The 17,727-nt window shown below is 51.7% G+C and overlaps 1 protein-coding gene and 1 long non-coding RNA gene across 4 annotated transcripts in view; both read right to left on the bottom strand.

Moving 5' to 3' along the window:
* Nucleotides 1-11,836, bottom strand: part of ADCY7 (adenylate cyclase 7) — a 59,183-nt gene extending 47,347 nt beyond the window's left edge. The window contains exon 1 of one of the 3 annotated variants that reach the window (XM_078438627.2): nt 11,758-11,836. The gene's annotated coding sequence lies outside the window, so the exon portion shown is untranslated. Of the gene's footprint in view, nt 1-9,818; nt 9,939-10,139; nt 10,243-11,757 lie in introns of those variants that run through there. The other 2 variants (XM_078438626.2, XM_078438624.2) reach the window with 2 other exon arrangements.
* Nucleotides 11,837-12,447: 611 nt separating this feature from the next.
* On the bottom strand, nt 12,448-17,370 carry LOC144614687 (uncharacterized). Its single transcript, XR_013552655.2, has 3 exons — nt 16,656-17,370; nt 14,997-15,049; nt 12,448-13,320 (listed from the first exon to the last, which is right to left on the bottom strand). It is a non-coding gene; the product is annotated as an uncharacterized LOC144614687 (long non-coding RNA).
* Between the last annotated feature and the right edge of the window lie 357 nt (nt 17,371-17,727).

Here is a 17,727-nt window from a genome sequence, read left to right as displayed (position 1 = left end):
TTCGCCAGTGTCCCATCATTACCGCCTTTGGGCCACACAGTGCCATGGGCCTCTCCAGAGACGGTTTACAGTGCTACCCTCCTTCTGCAACATCCACTTCCACTCTGGTAACAGCTCCTTGTTCCTGTGGGGAACCAGCCCTCCAGGGGTGGGCCCAGGACCACTGTCCAGTGAGGAATGGGCATGGAACTTGATCGAAGTGGCCCAATGAGATTCAGTTCTGGGACTTTCTTGGAACTATGTGGGAACAAGATGCATGCCATCTCGGCCACTCTGGTAGTCAGCCTCCAAACGAGGCCGACTCAGTGTTCATGCCCCTCCCGTACTACCTTCAGAAGCAACAAAATAGTGTAGAAATCACAACGCGTGACTTCTGAGGTCATGAAAGACACAGTGGCTTCCACCCTGGCCCCCTCTTGGCTCACTGGCTCTGGGGCAAGCCAGACACCATGTTGTGAGGACGCTCAAGCAGCTCTGTGGCAGGGAACTGAGGCCCCTCCCTCCAGCCAGCCCCACACCGCCAGCCCTGTGGCTGAGCCACCTTGGAAGCAGAGCCTCCAGCTCCGGTCACAGGTAGAATGACTCCCTGTGGCCACAGCGGGCCTGCCTGCTCGGGAGCGACCAAGTATCACCTCTTCTCTCCCATGAGACGCACCTCTCCCCAGCACCAGGCACTCCAGGTTACAAGTGGGGCTGAGTTTGGCCCCTCAGGGACATTTCTGCCCTCAGGGACATTTCTGCCTAATTGATCCGCACTCAGATTCTCCCAACAAGAGCATAGAGCAGAAACCCAGCACCCCCTCTGTGGCACCAGCAGGGCGTATGTCCCCTTTTCGCCCACCTGCCTGCGAAGACAGAGCAGGCTGGCTTAGCACTGGGAAGGCCCGTCTACTGGCCCCAGTTCTTCCAGGCTCTTGGGCAGGAGGGCTGTGGTGTGATACCCATGGAGGGTGCCTCGCTGAAGCAGACACAGCCCTGTGGACCCATTACTCACCCTACTCCCAGAATCATCTTTCACACTCGGCGGGGCCAGGGGTGAGGGGGGGTGCATTCCAAAGCATCAACTCACCTCCAGCCCCTCTGCCTTCATCTCTTCCTGGCTGTGGGCTCAGGGATGTGCTGGGATCCCTTTCTTTCCCAGGCTGGGAACATAGGGACACGCTCTGCTCACTCCTTCACTCAACAGGCAGGAAACTGGGTTTCCAGGGGAGATGGGGCTGGCTGAAGTCATGCAACTGGTTACAAGTTACAGGATGTAACCAGTGGTCCTGAGGGGCGACTTGGGGTGAGCTTCAAAGCCACTCCAAATAAACACATGTGCTAAGTAAAGAGCACCTTAGCTATTAAACTCAGCTCCTCTCAACCACTGTCCTTCCTTGTGCAGAAATCTGCCGCCTGTCACAGGGCCAATGCCAGGACAAGGAGAGATGAACAACACTACATCATGTTGGTGGCACAGCCTACCAGAGCCCAGGGGGCTGGCTCCCACGACCCCGACGGCCCCAGCCCCTGCCAGACCCAGGCGACGGGGCTTTGGAGAAGGAAAGGGGCAGCCAGGGTCACAGTGCGTTGAGCAACAGCAGAGAATCCTCAAAGAACAGATGTGAAAGCTACCGCCCTGCCAACCAAAAGTCCTTATTTCCTTTGAAAAACTTGGCAGCTGGGCCTCGCCAGCAGCCGCCTGTCCTCCCCCACGCCCGGCTTTGCTGTGAACTGCTAAGGGGCAGGGAGGAAGGCCATGCTCCCCGCCACAGTCCCCGGGAAGGGGGTCACCACCGTGATGCCGCAGCGGGAAAACACCAGCCCACGGACCTGCACGTCGGGTGCCATCTCTCATTTAACAACACACAGACGTGCATATAGTTGTTTGCACAAAAGAAAATCTAGAAGGATGTACGGAAATCTTGGGCGTTATCACCAAGTGACAGAACTTAGCAGTTTTATTTTCGGATCTGTCTTATTTATGACTTTTTTCCAATTTTCTCTAAAGAAAAGAAACTACCCATGTTATTAAAAGGTACCAGGTAAAACCACTATGAAGAAAAAAAAATAGGAATAAAAAAATATATAACAACATCCCGAGCTGGAAGTACTACCCCAACGCCAGACTCAGCCCCACTTGTAACCAGGTGGAAAACGGAAAGGTTTATAATTTAAAATGCTACTACCTTAAAGCCACGGGGCGTCATTGGCTGCCAGCATCACAAAGGAGATGCAAACCTCCCAGCAGAAGTCTGTAACCCTGCCTCTGTCTCCAGCGTACTCTTGTGCAAACCGAAACTGAATTAGATCAAGCCTCCAGATCCAACTACATATTTCCAGGAGGTTCACAGGAAGAAGGAACGTGTTACACATGATAGAGGCTCTACTGTAGGAAAAGGGACCCAGCTTCTGCTTCAATAAATAGATAGATAGATACATAGATAGATAGATAGACAAATAATAAAAAATAAAAAAAAATCAACATGGCACCTAGGAGAGAATGAATGAGTATCAATCCTACAGAGGAAAGAAGACTTGAGAACAATACCATGCAATGTCATTATATAGACTTTATTTGGACTCAAATTTTTATTTTTTTATTTTTATTTATTTATTTTTTGGACTCAAATCTCTAAAAACTAAAATACAGGGGCACCTGGGTGGCTCGGTCGGTTAAGCGTCTGACTTCAACTCAGGTCATGATCTCACGGTTCATGGGTTCGAGCCCCACATCAGGCTCCATGCTGACCACTCGGAGCCTGGAGCCTGCTTCGGATTCTGTATCTCCCTCTCTCTCTGCCCCTCCCCTGCTCATGCTCTCTCTCTCTCTCTCTCTCAAAAATGAATAAACATTAAGAAATTAAAAAAAATAAAATATATATTTGATGTGTATAGAACAATTGGAAATTTGAACTTTGAATGGACACTTACAATCTTAAGAGACTATTGCTAGGTTTTAGGGGTGGTAATAATACTGGGTGGGGGGCTAGTCCTTATCTTGTAGTAATATATATGACAACTTTAAATTTTCTTTGGTGTTTGTTTATTTATTAATTTGGGGAGAGAGAGAACATGAGCAGGGGAGCAGCAGAGAGAGAGGGAGAGAAAGACAGAATCCCAAGCAGGCTCCACAAGGTCAGCACAGAGCCCAAAGTGGGGATCTCACCAACCGTGAGATCATAACCTGAGCCAAAATCAAGAGTCAGATATTCAACCAACTGAGCCACCCAGGCGCCCCTATATACACTACAATTTGTACAGAGTAAGTGATAGGTCTGGAGGGGACAGCAAGTGGGAGCAGGGATGACTCCAGGCTGGCCAAGAGCTGGAAAGGGTGGCAGCTAGCGGATGGGTATGTGGGGGTGGTCACGCTATTCTGTCTTCCCCTGTAGACATGTAATTTTTCCACAGTGAAATGCTGAAACAGCTCTGGCACCTGTCGTCTCATTTGAGTGTCAGCAGTGAAGGGGTCCACTCACGAGCGGGGCGGGGCGGGGGGGGGGGGTCGTCTCAGAACTAGAACCTAGTGACAAAACCAGACTCACGCCTGCTCCCTGCTAGAAGGGGGATGGGGCTGGGCGGAGACAGCTCCCCACCCCGCAAACCACCAAACCAGGGTGAGCTTCCAACCTGAACCCCAGACCGCTCTGCAGGAAGCAGGGGTGGCTGCAGGGTCCCAGGCTCCAACAGTCACCACCAGCACCGGGCACAGGCACACGGCCTCCTTGGCCTCCGCCTCCGCTCACCTCCCCCACGGGAGCTTAAAGGCTTCCAGTACCAGCCAGCGACAATTAACCCCTCTCCCCGCAAAGCCCCTCCCCGTCTCATCCTCTGACCACAAAGCAGTTTCCAGGGGGCGGAGCGCCCTCCACGCCCCCAGACGCCGCCTTCCGCAAACCTGCATCCTGTCTGCAAAGCCGCCCGGGCCTCATTTTACCCTCCGGGAGAGAATCCCCCCCCTTGTGCGTACACACCTCGCTGCCGGCTCTTCAGGGGACCGCTCCTACTGCAAAGCTATCAGGCACAACCTCGATGTCCAGCCACAGGGCACAGAGAAAATCCACCAGGGCGGCTCGTGTAGCAGATGCTGGGCCGGCCTGAGGGGTCTGAGAAGCCCAGCGATGGCACTCACAAAGCGTGGGGGCGCGTTAGACACACCGAACTTTCCTTAGAGGACAGTGAAGAAACTTGTCATGAGCAGTTTGTTTTCTTGTCCTTTGTTTAAAAAAAAGAAAAAGTCCTCTGGAAGGACATACGCTGGTACGTTAATGGGTTACTTCAAAGAGTACAGATTCTAGTTTTTGTCCTCACTTTATTGCTTAAGTTTTCTGATCTTTCAATAATAAATGTGAATTATTTCTGTAATTAACATAAAAAATTAAAGCCACTTAAGATGCCAGCTGATTTTGTCCTCCTCCTGGGAACACAGCACAGAGCCTTGAGCTGAGGAGGGAGAGGCTGAATGGCTATGGGCCATCTGAAGGTCATATTGCCTTGCTAAGCCTCAGTTTCCCCATCTGTTGGGGAAACTCACCAAGTGAGCTCCTCCCACCATCCGCATGGGGCCTGCTCCCTCCTCTGTGAGATGGGGACTCTAAGGCATACATACCTACAAGGTCATGTGGACAATGCCTGCCCAGCCTTGCCCTCCTGCAGTCCCTGTGGACAGGCTTGCCCATTTCTGACCTTCGTGTATGCCTTCTCCTCCTGGGCACCTACTGACCCGCACCCAGGCTGGTGGGGAACCAGGGGCTTTGGAGGCTGGACACTGGGGTAAACAGTATTCACAGCCACATATGCAGAAATCCACCCTGCTCAAGGCTGACATGCTGGCCCCTTGAATCCTTCTGATCACCCTCCAGAAAGGTGGTAAAACCCCATTTTATGGAGGAAGAACTAGGGGTCCGGGGGGATAAATGACTACCCACCTACACACACCAAACCGAGATGAAGACTGCAGGCTGGGAACCCTTCAGTGAGTTCTTCCAGCACTCAAGTCATGGGGCGGGGGGAGAGGGGTGGTGGGGTGGGGGTGTCAGCCAACCATTCCATGCATCCCTTTGGAAAAGCCAGGCACACTGCTTAGGGCTACAGGTAGGATTGAGGGAGGCCCGAGCTATGACAGGGCATAGCAGGCTGAAGCCACAAAGCCTCAGGCTCCTCTCCCTCCTCCCTGGCAACCCACAGTGCCGCCCCCCCCCCCCCCCCCACACACACACACACATACACACAGTGGTTACTTGAGTATGGGCCCTGTAGCACCCACTGGATGGAGAAGGGTGTGGCAGGATGCTCTGGCCACTATGCCGGAGGGGACCCCAGCCTTGGGCACGACAGGACGGCAAACTCAGAACCCCAGAGGCCAGACAGGATACCACAAGTGAGACTGGCTGGCCTCGTGGGAATGTAGGCAGTGCTACAGGCCCTGTGAATTGGCAAACGAGACTAGAAATCTGCGTTTTTGTGTAGAATCCCATAATTATGGATTCTGGCAACGAATCCAAACTAATTTGTACACAGTTCCCCTATCAGCGCTCTGGACTCACTGCTGTGTGACCCGGAGCAAACCACTTAACCTCCCTGGACTTCAACTGTGTCATCTATAGAGTGGAAAAATCACACAGGTTACTGTGACAATAAGATACACTTTGCCCATACTAATGACAATAAAAGGCAACAGTGACAATAACAGCTAATGTGTCCTGAGTGCCAGGCACCATTCTAAGTAACATGAATCAATCTCATTTCACTCTGACCATTAGATAGGCATTTTTTTTTTATTTTTTTTTAACGTTTATTTATTTTTGAGACAGAGAGAGACAGAGCATGAACAGGGGAGGAGCAGAGAGAGAGGGAGACACACAGAATCTGAAACAGGCTCCAGGCTCTGAGCTGTCAGCACAGAGCCCGACGCGGGGCTCGAACTCACGGACCATGAGATCATGACCTGAGCCGAAGTCGGACGCTTAACCGACCGAGCCACCCAGGCGCCCCGATAGGCATTTTTTTTAACTCTGTATTTTGAAATAAGTACTACTTTCAGAAAAGTTATAAGAAAGGCACAAGGAGTTCCCCTACACTTTTTTTTTTTTTTTTGCAGTTTTGCCTATTTCTGTCATTTTGTCTCACTTTATTATCTGTCTGTATAGGTGTTTCTCATCAATATTTGAACTGTGTCCCTCTACCACTAAATACTTCAGTGCATATTTCCTAACAACAAGGACCCATATAGATAGTTACCAGGATATTTAACATTGATACAATGCTTTTTATCTATAGTTCATATTCAGTTTCATCAACTGTCCCAATAATGTCCTTTACACGATTTTTTTTTTTTTTTTTTTCCAGCTTGGGTTTCACATACTCCATTGGTTGTCCTGTCTCTTTGGTCAACTTTAATCTGGAACAGCTCCTTGGCCTTCAAGATAATTGCTCTTAGTGTCCCCATTTCATAGATGAGAAACCAGCTCAGAGAAGTTGAAGCACTTGCCCAAAGTCACACAGCCAGGAAATGTGGAGCTGAGACTCAAGCCTCAGAGGTCCCCTCCAGAGGTTGCCTTCTTGTCTGACAGGCACAGGCCTTGCAAATAATAGCCTTTGTTGTTAATAGCTGAAAACAGTGGCTCCCTCTGCAAACAGCCACCTCACTCAGCAGGTGGTCATTAACTGAAGGAGTGGCCTCCTGCTGCCAGCTCTGTGCACCTGGCAATGGCCCTGGCCCAATTCCCACCACCGCACCCTGTGGCGCTCCATTTAGCCCCCTCTATAATAAGCTGGAAGACAGAGAGGGCAGTGGAAGGCTGAGGGTGGAAGGGAACCAGGGCTCCTGCCTTTCTTCTTCCCCCTCTTAAAGTGACAATTCAGGCTCAAATGTCCATGTCCAAAAGGCAGAGAAAGACAAATGTCCCAGAAACAAAGCCTGAGGTCAAAGGGGTCCCCAGGCCAGGTCCCTGACCCACCGACCCAACCCCCCCTCCCCCCACCAGCACTGAATGGAACCCCTGAGGTCAGCTGTCTAAGAGGGGGCTGATCCCACACACTCTGCTTCCTCAGTGAGGACCCTCAGGGATATGAAGTCATCAAGTGCTCTCTGGGCCTAGAGCCCCTATCCTCAATTCCAATCTAGGCCAGGCAGCAGCTTAGGAAACCACTCTCTTTGGCTCCCAAATGGATGTGGCTCAGGGCCTGGAAGCTGCCATCACCCCTAGCTCCCATCCACCTGCCAGCCACTTGCTGGCAGTCCTCTGGTCTGCCAGCCAGACCACCAACAGGTGGTCGTGAGCCACAGATACCCTCCGGACTCACAGTGGGAGAGACAACACTGCCAACAAGAAGTTCTGCAACAGACCAGCTAGGATGTGGTCTTCTGCTTGAGTTCTAGGCAGTTCTGTTAGTTCTGAGGCTAATCTGTGCTGAAATATTCAAAATCCTTCCCATTGGACACCCTATTAAATTTGCAAGTTTATGTCTGCCCCCAGACCAGACCTGCAAACTCTGGTGAAAGTTCCAGAGGCAGCAAGAACTGCCAGAATTTCTCCAGAGCAAATGAAACGGGAAGAACGTTTTGTCTTTCTTCCTCATTGCAGACAACTTTGAAAATACAGAAAGCATGAATGAGAAAATGATCTATCACCAGATTCCCCCAAAGATGTCCCAGTGTGGCCTCTCGCTGTCCATCCTTCTCCACTGTCCAGTGCACAGACTGGCCCGCCTGCTGTGTGAGGCTCTCCCTACAGTAGAGGTGTTTGGGGTCAAGGTGCAACCACTTCATCTCCCCAGTGGGCTAATGGACTTAGGAGGGCAGGTCCCCTGCCTAACTCAGCTCTTTGCCTCCTGCCCAGGCTGGCCACTTGAGGCTCCCTTACGGGAGTCAGCCATGGACCACTATAAGCCACTGTCCCTCAACACCAGTTCCTGTGTGCCCAGGTACAGAGGAAAAGAATCCAAGAGGTGGGGATCAGCAGCAAAGCCCCACAGCACCCTCAGGTAACAGGTAGGAACAGGAGGAAGGGAGAGGTGGCCAGGCAATGTGTTTTCCCCTTGGGGAGCATTTGAGACTCTTCCTGTTGGGGTGGGGACAGGCTCCTGATGTATACTCCAACAGATTTCACCAGAGCCATGCCAGAACAGGATGGAAAAACCAGGAGGCCAGGCCCTAGTCCCAGATCCAGGACTGACTTGTTACGAGACCTTTGATGACCTCAGCTTTCCCACCTATAGATGGGGCTAGTCATTCCAGCCCTAACTCACAAGATCAAACGATACAAGGGATGTTCCGGGGCCCTGTAAGCCATCTGGCCTCAGAAATCGGAGAAATCCCACCTCTCCCTGCCCTCCTCCATAAAGGGCCCAAGAGCTCAAAAGCCTGAGAACATCGAGGGCTGAGGGAAAAGAACCCAACGTGTGTCTGTAGATCCTGAACATTCAGCACTAGGGGAGGCACCTAGTATCCACCTCTGCTGCCCCCACCCCACCCCAGGCACAGCTGGCCACTTCTATGCGGCCTCCTAGCTACACCTGGGGTCTGCCCCGCACAGCCCAGATCCACACCAGACAAGTTCTCCTCCACTATGAGGGCAGCTGCCCATGTGTCAAAGCAGGGACTGAATAACAGCCCAAAGCCCCCTCAGTCTCATGCCCTGAGACCACTGCAGTCCTGTTGGTCATTCATTCGTACCTCTGTTGAGCATCACCCCGGACCAGGTCTGAGGGTGCTTCAGTACGCTGGTCCAGATCTGGATGTTCTCTGCACAGCCCAACCACCCAGGACAGCTGTGTTCCTCATCTGAAAGGCTCCAGTTCTAGTAATGGGGCCTAAACTCTCATGTCCAGCCTTGACTCAGAAAGCACATGAGTTCTTGGCCTTTGAGGGAGGGGACCCCACATAAAAACCAGAGAGAAAAGACGTCAAGCCCCACCGAAAAAGGCTCCAGCATCTGGGCCCCAACCAGGGTCAACCCACTTTCTTCAGTGAAAGGGTTAGGTTTTAGGTTTCCCCCAGTGGGGATCCAAGGCAGGGGCCAGCAGCTGCTTGCCTTGCTGGCTTTCCCATCCCCGCCCCCCATTAATTGGTGAGGGGTCCTGCTCACCCTGGGCTGTGGCTGAATTGCAACCAACCCCATGCCCGGGTCTGGACCTCACTGAGCCTTCTCCCCTTGAGGTATTTTTACTTTAAACAGCTCTAATGGTCCCCAGAGTCCTGGGCCTTGTCCAAGTCTGGGAAACCTAACCAACCAGCCCCCTCTGTACCATCAAAAGCCAACCAGCTTGCCAACAGAGGTCCGAAGGTGACGGGCCGGGGTGGAGGGCGGGGAAGGCCCACAGCCGTGTCTCTCTGGCAGGTCTCAGTTTTGCTATCTGGAAAGTGGGGCTGGGCCCCAGCTCCTCCCAGCGGGGTCTCTGTCTGGGAAGCGTCTCCCGCCGCCCCAGCTGGGAGGGGGTAGAGGGCCCAGAGAGGGAGCATCCGAGAAGACCCACCCCAAACCTCGGGAGGAGGAGGAGGAGGAGGAGGAGGAGAGCGCAGGGAGCGGGGATGACTCCGAGGCTCTGGGGGCCGCGCCGCCCGGCCTCCGGCCTCCACTCCCCCTCCCTCGGAGGCTCCGCCGGCCGACACCGCCCCCGCCCTACACCCCGCCGGGGTCTCCGCCTGGGTGGGGCCGGGCCGTCGGGCGGCGAGCAGCGCGCAGACACCCCGTGCGACACCCCCCACGACGCGGGGGCCCGGGGACGCGAACGGCGGCGCGCGCTCCCCCCACCCGGGGCCGCCGCCGCCGCCGCCGCGCCTCACCCCCCCGCTGGGGCCGGACCTCAGCCGCCGCCGCCTCGGCCTCGCTCACCTGCCGCCGCCTCTCCCGCTGGCGCTCTGGCCGCCGCCGCCGCCGCCGCCGCCTCCGCCGCCCGAGTGGCCGCGCCGGCCGCGGGCGGGATCCTGCAGCGCGGGCGGGGGCGGCGGAGCGGACGCAGGCGCCCCCAGCTGGCCGCCCGAGCCCCGAGCCCAGAGCCCCGGGCCGCGGCGGGGTCCGACGCCCGGTCCCCATTCAGGCGCCGCGGGCCACCGTCCTGCTCGATTTTCACCAGAAATGCCGAGGACGACCACCGTGGCCCCCCGCGCCCCACCCCCCGCCAGGCCCCCTCAGAACGTGAGCAGGAAACCAAACCTTTTCCAAAATTACTGTTTTCTCGAAGTCCCGCACGTGTTTGGACGCACCTGGTGCTGCTCCACCCCCAGAGGGAAACACTTTCTAGCAAACTCGTTCAACTGTTTCTGCTCCAGATCGGTCCTCCCTCCCTCCAGGAACGCCCCTTTCTAGAAGGAACTATAGACTTCGTCGGGCTAATGCACTGCTGCCAAGATGAAGGAAGCTTAGGTTGAAACTTTCTGCCTCTCTCAACTCCTGGGGGGTCCGGAGGTGGGAACCGCCCTGAGCACCGGGAGACAAAGCCGCCTAAGAAAGTAGGTATCCTCAGAAGGTAGGCGGCTAACCCCATGGTGACCCCACTCACAGCTGCCTACAACCCAGGGTGGGGCCCCAGAGTTGGCAGCAAAAACATCTGCCCTGTTTCCGAGGCACCCAGGCTGGGTGAGCAAGAAAGCGCTCCTGAGTCACAGCTGGGAGGGACAAAGGAGACCGACTGAAGGGGTAATCAAGACCAGGAGAGCGCTTAACTGACACCTTCATGAGTCCACTTGTCCAAACAGCACTTATGCCTGTTAGGGAATCCTAGGTGCCCACTTGGCTGAGAGTGGGGTCACGTGGGCAGGTGTGAGGCCCGTTTCTCCGGTCCCAACCCTAGAGGCCGTAGCCACAGTTCCACAGGAAAGATTACTGAGAATGTGCAGTTTAACAAACACGCAGGTGATCCTATGGCAAGCAGTTGGAGAAACTCTGGTCTACTAGGTGCCCCGTGATGAAATCTAGGAGCCGGGTACATTAGTGACCCTACAGGGAAGAGACACCCAGGGTCTGGTGGTTGTGCCTTGACCCTGCAGGAGGACTAGAAGCCAGCCCAGAGGACACCTGCTTTGGAACTAGGCCGAGGAAAGGAATCGGATGGTGGGATGCTGAAAGGTGAAAATCTGATCTGCACCCCAGATGGTCCCCAGATGGTCCCCAGCTGAGACTCCTAGCTCTTAAATGCATCAAAAGCGCCCTGATTCCCTGAGCTCAGTTCCCACTGCCTCTGGGCGTCCAGAGGGTGGCACTTGGCCTTGCGGGCCGGAGCTGGGCCGCTACCCTGGCGAGGTCACTGCTGCGTGCCAAGTGCTCACAGGTGAAGATCTGAGCAGCTGGAGCTTCCCTGCGCGGGAAAATGGGAATCCCCGCTGGGGGCGAGGTGGTGGGCACACCTAATCTTCATCAGCCCGCTTCTGCACCTCGCCCCGCCCACCCTGCAGCTCCGCCCCCGAGCAGAGCCCAGGAAGTAAGTTTGCCCCAGACCTCAAGATCAGCGGGTGCCTCAGTTCCAGGCTGGTGTGACCTGCGGGCCAAGGACAAGCCTGAAGAGAGTGAAGGGTGAACCCTGGGCCCCGGGATGGACGTGCCGGGCTCGCCCTCAGGCCTCTTCCTTCTGCCTCTTCAAGCACAGTGCTGGGAGCCCTGGGCCCTTCGTGGCACATGGGGGGTGTGGGGAGCGATGCTGTGACTTCCCACCCTGTGGTGTGTGTGTCATGTTTTTGCAATTCTATGACCAACTCTCCTGACAGCAGACAGGAAAACGGAGCTGGGGAAAGCGAGTTCAACACAATGCTTGCATCAGTGCGAACCATTAACTTACCACTAATTGCTGAGCGGGCTCCACCCTCTGTTCTGCGGCCAGCTCCCAGTGCCCCCTTGCATGTTGCCCTCGGTTAGTGACTGGAAAACTGGAGCCAACGTCAGAATGGAACGGAGGCCTGGCGGAGACACACATTGCTGGGCCCCACTCGGAGTCTGATTCAGCGTGTCTGGAGTGGCTACCAAGAATTTTAATTTCCACCAAGCTCCCCAGGGGTGCCAGTGTGGCTGGCTGTCTGTCGGGCCAGCCTGGGAGGCAAGGCTCGAAGGCATTGATTTCCAAATACAGTTGGAGTCCCACTCCCAGAGGTTCTGATCCTGGGGAGGGGTCTGCAAATATGCGTTGTTTAAAAATCCAGGTGAGTTTATTTAGTGACAAGGAGGGCACTTCAAATCCTAGAGGAAAAGGAGTGACTTCTTCAGTGTGTAAGTGTCGCATGAATTGCCTACCACTTGAGGAAAAACTGTCAGTGGGACACCATCAAGTCATGATCTCACACAGTTCATGGGATTGAGCCCCACGTCGGGCTCTGTGCCAGCAGTGCGGAGCCTGCTTGGAATTGTCTCTCTCCCTCTCTCTCTGCCCCTCCCCCACTTGCGCTGTCTCTTTCTCAAAATAAATAAATAAACTTAATTAAAAAAAAAAAAAAAGAGAGAGGGGTGCCTGGGCGGCTCAGTCAGTTGAGCATCCGACTTCGACTCAGGTCATGATCTCACAGCTCGTGAGTTCAAGCCCCGCGTCGGGCTCTGTGCTGACAGCCCAGAGCCTGGAGCCTGCTTCGGATTCTGTGTCTCCCTCTCTCTCTGCCCCTAGCCCACTTGCATTCTGTCTCTCTCTCAAAAATGAATAAACATTAAAAAAAATTTTTTTAAAAACAGTATCAGCTACCAACCTCACATCATACTAAGACAACAGTAATCAACCAATCGATGAAAGATCTTTGTGTTTGAAAACAAACCTTGTGAAAAACATTTTTTAGTAATTTTGGAGCAGAGAAGTCTGCATAGGGAATCAAATCCACACTGAAGGGCTGTGGTTAAATTTCAGTGTCTCTATCCAGGTGAGGGGGTAGTCTCCAAATGTCCACATCTACTGTGTCTGTGATCTTAATTATCCACTCTGTTGGAAAACTCTAGAGCACGTTTGCCTGAAGAGTCCCTTATTAACTGGCCCAGGGGCAGTGTCCACCGTGAGAGGCCAGCTCCTGCTGCTAGAGAACCATCAGCATTCGTTGCCTGAATGAATTTCTGGGGCAGGCAACAGTTCGGGGGCCTTGTCGCACTTGTGCAGAGAGAAGACTTAAAAACCTAAAATAAATCACTGTCACAGAAGCTGTGAGTCACTTATTTCAGCAAAACCAGCCCTTCTCTTTAGCAGGCAACGGGCACTTCAGCCAAGGCGGACAGCGCACAAGGTTCCCGAGGGTGGTGCTGATCGCTTCGGTCCTGGTTCAACCTCTCGCTCATCACTACGTGGAGCAAAGCTGGCCTTCCCAGCCTGGTGGTCCTCGTTCCTCACCCCTAAGAGAGGAGGAGCTTCCTTCCATGAGGACCTGTGGACGGGCTATGCAGCTAAGGAGTTTCAGTTAGCAGGGGGTTATGTACTTCACCGTAGAAAATGAAACAACCCGAAGATAAGAATTGGAAATCGTCTCCTCCATGCCACTCCCTGAGGTAACAGATTTTTAAGGCTTGAGATAGACTCTTTCTCTACCCTTCTCCCTGGCAATCCAGTTTTAGGTTAGAACACCAGCCAGGTCAAATCATTATGGCATACACCTTGAACTTACACAGTGCTGTATGTCCATTATAACTCCATAAAACTGGAAAAAATGCAAATTGGCCAGAAAAGATGGTGGATTGAACCCATCATCTACATTTACTGTTTCCTTAAGCCCACTAGAATGGGTGTTAGGGTTCTAGCGCCCCTAAGAACGGAGGAAATGAGAAGAAACAGCAGTATGAACGTGAAAGGAGGAAAGCGAGTGGATCGGTAATACTGCCTTGGGAGACACAAGACACACAGCCCTAAACCTGCAGCTGGGAAAACTAAGAAGCAATCCCAGTTACACTGGGGAAGCTCCAAAGGCTCAGAGACTGGAAGTGCCAGCTATCTCTGGCCACAGGGCAGAGCTAAATCAAAGTTGGGGGAGTGGAGGGGCACCTGGGTGGCTCAGTCGGTTGAGCATCTGACTCTTGATATCGACTCATCATCTCACAATTCATGGGTTTGAGCCCCCCATCAGGCTCTGCACTGACAGTGCAGAGACTGCTTCGGATTCTCTCTCTCTCTGCCCCTCCCTCTCTCAGGCTCTTTCTCTCTCTAAAATAAATTAATTAGGGCATCTGGGTAGCTCAGTTGTTAAGCATCTGACTTCAGCTCAGGTCATGATCTTATGGTTAGTGACTTCCAGCCCCACATCGGGTGAGCTCAAGCCCCGCTTCTCTCTCTCTTTCTCTCTGTGTCTCTCTCTCTCTGCCCCTTGCTCATTTGTGCCCTCTCTCTCAAAAAAAAAAAAAAAAAAAAAAAAAAGCCTAATTAATTAATTAATTACAGGCCAGAGGTTGAACATTTAAGGAGTGAAGAATCCCAATCTCTGGGGCACCTGGGTGGCTCAGTTGGTTAAGCGTCCGGCTTCAGCTGAGGTCATGATCTCAAAGTTTGTGGGTTCAAACCCCACGTCGGGCTCTGCGTTGATAGTGCAGAGCTTGCTTGAGATTCTCTCTCTCTCTGCCCCTCCCTGACCTGTGCATGCTCTCTCTCTCTCTCTCTGAAAATAGATGAATAAACTGAAAAAATAAATAAAGACAACAGAACGAAGAAGTTCACAGAGACAAGGCAGGCAGGCAAAAAACTGTATCATTAATATCTGCAGAGATTCAAAAAATGTATTGTAATCATGAAACCAAATAGGATACTGTTTTTTAACGAGGAGCATCTGAGGGCAAAAACAGAACTCACATGAAAAACATGGGAGCAGAAATTAAAAACCAACAGAAAGGTTGGAAGTTCAAGTTGAATAAAAAGTCAGAGGTGGAAAATAGGTCAGAAGAGATAAGAAGACTAGAGGCTCAGCCCAGGAGACTCACTATCTGAGTAATTGTGGAGTCCAGAGAAAACAGAAAGGAGGAAAATAAAAATAAGAATTCCAGGTTTCCCCGTCATCCAGGACATGTGGTGCCAGATGGAAAGCATCCATGCCACCAACTGCCTGGTACAATAGGCGAAAATAGACCCACCTAATTTCCGTAATAGTGACAACGCCAGAACATTGGGAACCAAAACGAAGACCCTAAAAGTTTCAAGAGAAAAAAAAAAAAAAGGTTACAGTTCATTTTCTCATAACAACACGAGGAAGGATGAAGCAATGCTTTCAAATTCTGAAGGAAAAATGTTTTCCAAGCCAGAATTCCCTGTCCGGCAGAACTATCAGTTGAGTCTAAATGAAGAACAGGCCATTTGAGGTGTCGAGTGCCTGTGCATCCTTCCCCAGGGAGCCCCTGGGACTGTGCACTAATAAGAGCTTATCAACAAAAGAGGGAGACACGGGATGCAGAGAACGGGAGCTGACCACGGGGTGTGTGAAGGGGACCAGGTGCTGGTGGAGAGAGGGCAGGGCGGTGCGTGTGCACCGGGCATGGCTGCTCAGAAGCTCCAGGCATGGAAGGGGTTGGAATCCCTGAGCACCTGAGCATTTGCAGAGGCTTAGAATAATAGTAGCATTTGGGGTGCCTGAGTAGCTCCGTTGGTTTAAGTGTCCGACTCTTGATCCCAGCTCAGATCTTGATCTCAGGGCTGTAGGTTCAAGCCCTGTGTTAGGCTCCATGCTGGGCGTGGAGCCTACTTGAAGAGAGAAGAGAAGAGAAGAGAAGAGAAGAGAAGAGAAGAGAAGAGAAGAGAAGAGAAGAGAAGAGAAGAGAAGAGAAGAGGGAAGGGAAGGGAAGGGAAGGGAAGGGAAGGGAAGGGAAGGGAAGGGAAGGGAAGGGAAGGGAAAGGAAGGGAAGGGAAGGGAAGGAAATGGCAGTGTTTAGGGTGAATTACTAAAGTACATAGAAAACTAAAACAAAAAAAAAAAACACCTCGAGAAAACAAACGAAAAAAACTTGTACAGAAAAAAAAAAGGAATCTTTTTTAAGTATACAACTTGATAAGAGCAGCATCTACACAGTCACGATAATGTAAACACTGAATATCGTGCTAAACAAAATCCAACGTAATTATTTCGGGAGGCTGGGGCACGAAAGGAGTTTGGGGGTGGTAAGAAGTCAAATCATAATTTCTTTTTTATGTTTATTTTTGAAAGCTAGAGCACGGGCGAGCAGAGGGGCAGGGTGGGGGGTGGGCAGAGGATCTGAAGCAGGCTCAGTGCTGACAGCAGAGAGCCCAATGCAGGGCCAGAACCCAATAAATGTGAGATCATGACCTGAGCTGAAGTCGGGCTCATAACTGACTGAGCCAACCAGGTGCCCCAAAACATAATTTTTAAATTTTATTTCTGAGTAATCTCTACACCCAACGTGAGGCTTGAACTCACAACCCTGGGACTAAGACACACATGCTCCACCGACTTAGCCAGCCAGGTGCCCCGAAACATAATTTCAATAACTGAAACGCAAGAAGTGGCATTAGAGGTATATCATTTAGAGACATCGAGGTAAACACTCCACCCGCCCCAAACCACCGAAAGTTGGAAGTGGCTGCCTCAGGACAGGGAAAAAGCAGAGGGAAGGAAGGGATGGCAAACAGACTTGTAGAACCATTTGACTTGATGACAAAACTGCTGTCCTGCCCCATCCACCTGCTCTTCACCAAGTCCCCACGCCCCTCAGCCCAGCCCTGCCTGCCAGCCTTACACACACCTGTCTCCACAGGCTGCTCCTGTGTGACTTTCCCCTTACCTTCTGTGTTCCGGTGGCGATGTCTTGCCTACTTATGTGAAAGCACCGTTGTCTTGAATTGGATTTTAAAAACCAAAGACGCATGATGTAATGTACCTTACAACTATTTTGAGTCCTTGTGCAAAGCCACATTCCTGAAGATACCTGCCAGGTGATTTAAGTACAGAAATGGTTTGCATTTTTGCACGGGTGAGCAACAGCTCTTTTGAAAATTGATACACCACTTAAACAGGTCATTTGATACGTTTAACCCTCTCCTGTTTCGTGTGAATAATGTTGGCATTAAACCTTGACACGTTTCTAACGGGTTTCTCTTCAACCCTGTAATCCCATATTTTCACATAGGAGTCAGTTACTCGCTTTAGAAACATACACACATAGACACAAGTTTATGCCATTTCCTAGATGGATTGTATCATGGATTAGTTTGTTTGGGTTTTTAAATGGCTTCTTAGACAAGCAAAAAGTATAAAACGTTTTTTAAAGGTGAAGAATGTTCCCATTTAAAAGTTGTTGCGTTCTTAAACTGACCTAACCTGGTAAATGTAGAACGTCTCACAACAGGCTTTTCTGAACACTAATGAATAGAAATCACAGCAGAAATTCTACAAACACATAATGAGAGCCTAAGAAAATGATTTCAAGGAAAATCTCTCCTAAAAAAAAACACCACTCTGTTCCTAAGGATTAGGGAGATCACTGTCTGGAATTTCCCACAGCCACCTTCCATCCTCTTTTTCCAACAAAATTTTCCAGCAGATTTCCCAAACAAAATTCAAGGCAGCTCTCTGCCTCCTCTGACCCAAATAACTGGCTCCTTCTTCTCGCCAGAGTCCGCTCTCTTTGCTCACCATACGAGTCATTCTACTTTAAGACAGATAACTTCTCTTTAGAGACTTTCAGTTGCTGCTTGCCGTTGTTAAAGGACCTAAAACCTAAAATATCAAGTTTTGGGGGGCAGATGGTGGAGAATGGTCAATAACTGGTTTTTCAACATCACTTTTGTCAACGGCAACATTTTCTAAAAAACTTCACATGACCACATTGTGTTTACATTTCAATCTTAGCAAAA

The sequence above is a fragment of the Panthera onca genome, chromosome E2 (assembly GCF_046562875.1).
Source record: "Panthera onca isolate mPanOnc1 chromosome E2, mPanOnc1 haplotype 2, whole genome shotgun sequence".
In the NCBI taxonomy this organism is placed as follows: domain Eukaryota; kingdom Metazoa; phylum Chordata; class Mammalia; order Carnivora; family Felidae; genus Panthera; species Panthera onca.
Note: the sequence above shows the minus strand (reverse complement) of the source record. Positions and strands in the feature narration are given on the sequence as shown.